The following is a 6203-nucleotide window of genomic DNA, read 5'->3' as shown; positions in this document are numbered from 1 at the left end:
TTTTTTTTTTTTTTTGAGAAGTTAGAATTCACTGATCAAGCCTTCTGGTCCAGGAGTTTTCTTTGTTGAGGGGTTTTCTTTTTAAAAAATCATTGATTCGATCTCATTATCTGTCTGTTCTGATTTTGTATTTCTTTGTGAATTAATCTTGGTAGGTTGCATGTTTCTAGGAATTTGCCTATATCTTCAGGTTACCCAATTTGTTGCCATACATGTTTACAGTAGTCTCTTAGGACCCTTTGTAATTCTGAGGCAGCATTTTAATATCTCTTCTTTCATTTATGATTTTATTTGAGTATTTTTTTCCCTTAGACTAACTAAAGGTTTATCAGTTTTGTTTCTCTCTTCATAAAACCAACTCTCAGTCTTGTTGATCTTTTCTATTGTCTTTCTAGATCTCAGTTCATGTAATTCTGCCCCTCTGAAGCCAGAATTAGACAGGTAGTCAGTACAGTTAGGTCAGATCAAGGAGGCCAATATGAGTTCAGGAAGTTGGAGACTTCCAACTTTCAATCCCCTGAGGAATTAAAATGCTACTGCATTCAGAGCCCTTCCTCCATCCTTATCAAGACAACCTGCAGGGCTCCAACCTGTTGGTAAGGTAACCTGTCCCAGGAATTGGCCCTCCCTACAGGGAGCTATAAAAAGCTATAAAAATTAATGGAGGGGCTACTCCATTTGGTCCCTCCCCCTGTCCATCTGTTCCTCAACTTTTGGCCATCCCACTTGAGCATCTCCTTGGCCTAGTCACATATGCAGGAAGAAGAGAGATAAGGGGAAGAGGCAGGAGAACAAAGGAAGCGTAGGACATATATGAAGGCAGAATGTTCTTACATCTTGGGATACCAAAATACCAGCTATGCCCCCTTCTCTCTCCTGGAAGAAGTCTATGTTACCCCTTTTTAAATAAACCCTGCTTTGTATGCTTACCTCTGCATGCTTCTCTAAAGTGAGGAAGCAGGACACATGACCAATAACTGTATCACTTCCATATGCTAATTTCACACCCTTTGCTCTTCCTTTTTTTGGATAGTTCATGTGAAAATTAGGTGTTAATTTGAGATCTATCTTCTTTTGTTAATGTGAACAGTTATCTCTACAAATGTTTTTCTGCATTTTTAAAATCTCCAAATATCTTTTTTTCCTTTCCTAAAACCTTGTCTAGTCATAATAGTGGGTGCATTTTGGTTGATGTTATTTGTTAATGTCAAACCTAATTGATCTAGGACATCTCGTCCCCATAAATTTACGGGAAGATGATCCAATACATATGGCTGTATAGTTCCTTCACATCCTTCAGGATCCTTCCAATCTAATACCATTGCACTTCTATGGGGATTAGTCGCCACTCCTAGGCCTCGAAGCGTTTGAGTGGCTTGTTGTAATGGCCAATGTTTTGGCCATTCTTGACGAGAGATGATGCTAAGGTCTGCACCTGTATCCAGTAGCCCATTAAATTCATGTCCTTGAATATTTAGTTTTAGCATGGGGCGAGAATTTAAATTTAAAGAAAGCATAGCCCAATCTACACCTGTGGAGCCTAATCCCTTGGAACCTCTTTCTACAGTACGACTGGAAAATTTATCATGTAGGCTGGGTATTATTAGTAACTGTGCTATTCTATCTCCTGGTGAAATTACTGATACACCCTTTGGAGAACTGGCTATAATTTTTATTTCACCTTCATAATCAGGATCAATTACCCCAGGACTTATCATAAGTCCTTTTAGAGTAGAAGAGCTGCGTCCCAATAATAAGCCTACTGTTCCTTTGGGAAGAGGTCCTTTCACCCCTGACTCCAGTAATAATTTTATTGGGAGAAATATGCTAGGCAAGTGCTCTACCACTGAGCCACAGTCCCAGCCCCTGGTCCTTATTATTTTTTGAGACAGCCTCTCACTAAACCCCTAAGGCTGGCCTTGAATTTGGCAATTCTCCTGCCTCAGCCTCCTGAGTCGCTCTGGGACTATAGGCAAGCGCCACCTCACCCAGTTGATTTTGTGTCTCTTGGGTCATCTTTCTTTCACTCCTTTCCTGCTGTTGTTATCCTCTTCCAATCCCTTAAATATCTTCTTCCTCAGTCTATTTCTCTTCCCCCTCTATATCAAAGATTCTTAATCTGAGGATTCCCTAAAAATTGTCTATATTTTATGTGATTTTTTTTTTAGAGAGAGAGAGAGAGAGAGAGAAAGAGAGAATTTTTTTTTAATATTTATTTATTTTTTTAGTTCTTGGCGGACACAACATCTTTGTTTGTATGTGGTGCTGAAGATCGAACCCGGGCCGCACGCGAGCGCGCTACCGCTTGAGCCACATCCCCAGCCCCTTATGTGATTTTTTTAACATGTATTTTTCTGGAGAGTTATACCTTTCATCACATTCTCCTAGAGAACACAGATCCCTAAAAGGTTAACTTTTCTGCAACCTAAGATCCTGGGCAATCTCATACACTCCCATTTTCTACTGCTCACATGCAGATGATTCCAAGTCCTCTTGTCAGATCAGATATTTCCCAACTTAAAATACCTCAGTGGACTCTCTTTTCCTGTCCTTTATGTGAGGCTTAGGGCACTTTAAGATCTGACCTTGACTGCCTCTTCAAACTCTTGTCTTAAACTTTCCAGTCTTCTAGTTTGGGTTTCAGAAACAACAATTTTTAGCCTTGTGGGGAGTTTGAGATTTTCTTGAAGGCCTCTCTTTTCATCATTCTGCACTACAGCGCTTATTCCCTGGGGATCATTCCCTTGGTCTAGGACATTGTTGATTAAGGCAGCTTCCTGGCCCATTATTTCTTTTCTTCCCTTTCCCTTCCTTCTTTCCAATTACAGGGTTAGGGCCTTCCGGAAAACTGAGGCAGTGTGAAGGCTTCCCTTCAAACCCAGATTCTTGCGATGAAATCAGAAAGATTCCAGACATGTCACTCAGAGTAACAGGCATGAGTTTATTAGAAGGGATAGGAGCCAGACACAGTGGTGCAGGAAAATTGCAAGTTCAAAACTAGCCTCAACAACTTAGTGAGGCTCTGAGCAGCTGAGTGAAACCCTGTCTCAAAATTAAAAAATTAAAAGGGCTGGGAGTGTTGTGCAGTGGTTAAGTGCCCCTGAGTTCAATCCCCAGTACCAATTTAAAAAAAAAAAAAAAAGAAAAAGAAAAGGAGAAGAGGGGGCACTCTCAAGGGAGAGAGTGGGTCCTCTCAGAGAAGAGAGGGATGGCATGCCTCTCCTGCCCTCTGGGAAGTTTCCAGAGAGTCCAGCCCAGGTCCATTTCTTCACTTTTAACTGACAGCAGGATGACATCAGACCTTTAAGTCTATACTGCCATGACAACTCTAGATCACTTTGGCCCATGCTGACAAGTTTAATTGGAATCTGTTCTTACAGATGTTATGGTTAGGGGGAATTCTCCTATCTCCCTGAGTCCCAGGATCTGGTCTGTGTAAGGGTCACAGAAGTCTACCCCACCCTCCTTTGGGGGTAACTGTGTTCTTATTAGCATTTCAGGGCCTGCTTTTCTTCAGGTAGTTTGCTGAGTAATTTAACATATTCTTTCAACCTAAGTCAGGCAGGGTTTCTGTTAAATTGCATTTTAAAAGATAAACCAAGGGGCTGGGGTTGTGGCTCAGCAGTAGAGCGCTTGCCTGCCAAGAGCAAGCTGCTGGGTTCGATCCTCAGCACCACATAAAAATAAATAAATAAAATAAAGGTATTGTGTCCAACTACAACTAAAAATAATAATAATAAAAAAATACATATAAACCATGTGGGGGTCAGCACAATGGGCCCATTTTATAGAATTATTTCCTTAACCTCATGTTTCCCCCACTCACATCTGTCTGTCCTCTTCACTTTCTTCCTTCCATCTTTCTTTCCTTCCCTCCCTCCCTTCCTTTTCTTTCTGAATGAGGTCTGGACATGTCACCCAGTTTGGTTAGAGAGAACTCCTAAGCTCAAGGGATCCTCCTGCCTCAGCCTCCTGATTTATGGGACTAGGCACAAGCCACTGTTCCTGGCTTTTCTTTCTTTTCAATGACATTAAAAGTATTTTAGTTGACTGGGCAGGGTGACACATCTGTCTATAATCCCAGCTACTCAGGAGTCTGAGGCAGAAGGTTGCAAGTTCAAGGCCAGCCTGGGCCACTTAGTGAGACCCTGTCTCAAAATAAATTTTTAAAAAAGGATTGGGACTGGGTGTGATTGTGCATGCCTGTAATCCCACCAGCTCAGAGGCTGAGGCAGGAGGATCCCAAGTTCAAAGCTAGCTTTAGCAACTTAGTGAGGCCGTAGGTAATTTAGTGAGACCCTGTCTCTAAATAAAGTAAAAAAGACTGGGAATGTGACTCAGTGGTTAAGTGCCCCTGGGTTCAATCCATAGTACCAAAATAAATAAATAAATAAATAATAATGAAGGGCTGGTATATAGGCCCAGTGGCCTAGCATACTTGAGGCTTTGAGTTTAATCTCTGAAACCACTACACCAAGAAAAAAAAGAAAAATCCAAAGTATTTTATCAGGTAATATGCTGTTCATTGTGTCAACAAGCAAAATTAAGTTACAAAGGAAGAGTAGTTTTTGGTTTATTTTTTTCCCTTGGGAGGGGTGATATCAGGGATTGAACTTTTGTTTTTTGTTACTAGGGATTGAACCCAGAAGCACTGAGCTACATCCCTAGCCCCCCCCCCTCCTTTTTTAAAAAATTTTATTTAGAGACAGGGTCTCACTGAGTTGCTTAGCTACTTACTAAGTTGATTAGGCTGGCTTTGAACTCCTGATCCTCCTGTCTCAGCCTTGGAGCCACTGGGATTACAGGCATGAGCCACTGTGCCTGCAGAAGCTATAGTCTTTTCCCATGAAACCTATAGCTAAAGCTGATTTGAAGATTTTCGTGATGAAAATAATATCGCAAAAAATCTTCATTAAAAAGCTCATTAGGGGTAGGGAGGGGAGGGGTTCTGGGGATAGGAAAGATGGTGGAATGAGACAGACATCGTTACCCTAGGTACACGTATGATTGCACTAATGGTGGGACCCCACATTATGTACAACCAGAATTGAAATGTTGTGCTCCATTTGTGTGTGATGAATTGAAATGCATTCTGCTGTCATGTACAATTAAGTAGAACAAATAAAATAATAACAAATTTTAAAAACTCATTAGACTATGAGGTTCAGTGTAAGTCATATATATATATATAAAACAAAATAACAATTATGATATTTGTAGATGAACAGTCCACTCTCCAAGAAATGACACATTCTTACTATCTGTTTAAAAAAAATCAAAAGTTAGTTATAAAATTCTATTTTGAGAGCAGGAAAACAACCTGTTCCATGTCACTTAAAGTATCAAAGCACTTCAAGATCAAATTGCTTCAAAGCCAATCATCAACCAGGTGCAGTGACACAGGCCTATAATCCCAGTGGTTTTGGAGGTGGAGGCAGGAGGATTGAGAGTTCAAAGCGGGGCTGGGGATGTGGCTCAAGCGGTAGCCCGCTCGCCTGGCATGCGTGCGGCCCGGGTTCTATCCTCAGCACCACATACAAACAAAGATGTTGTGTCCGCCGAAAACTAAAAAATAAATATTAAAAAAAAAAGAGAATTCAAAGCCTGCCTCAGCAATTTAGTGAGGCCCTAAACAGCTCTGTGAGATCCTGTCTCTAAATAGCATATAAAAAATGGGCTGGGATGTGGCTCAGTAGTTAAGTGTCCCTGGTACCAAAAAAAAAAAAAAAAAAAAAAAAAGCTAATCATCTCATAGCAGTAATATACTATAAGGGGGACATTCCACTATATCATGGTTACGTGTAGATCATACAGTGTGAAGCTAAAGGGTTGAAGGAGTCAGTAGCAATACTGTTGCCAATTTTAAAACATAAGGGTTGTTTAAAAATGCTTATAGGTCAAATGGTGGTTCCATTCCCAGCTTTCCAAGAAATCTCCATACTGCTTTCCAAATTGGCCGCACCAATTTGCAGTGTACAAGTATACCCTTTTCCCCACATCCTCGCCAGCACTTGTTGTTTGACTTCATAATGGCTGCCAATCTTACTGGAGTGAGATGGTATCTTAGGGTGGTTTTGATTTGCATTTCTCTGACTGCTAGAGATGGTGAGCATTTTTTCTTGTACTTGTTGATTGATTGTATGTCCTCCTCTGAGAAGTGTCTGTTCAGGTCCTTGGCCCATTTGTTGATTGGGTTATTTGTT

Source organism: Marmota marmota, unplaced genomic scaffold, assembly GCF_001458135.2.
Source record: "Marmota marmota marmota unplaced genomic scaffold, marMar, whole genome shotgun sequence".
NCBI classification, from domain to species: Eukaryota; Metazoa; Chordata; class Mammalia; order Rodentia; family Sciuridae; genus Marmota; species Marmota marmota.
The sequence above is the reverse complement of the archived record's forward strand: the minus strand, read 5'-3'. Positions refer to the sequence as shown.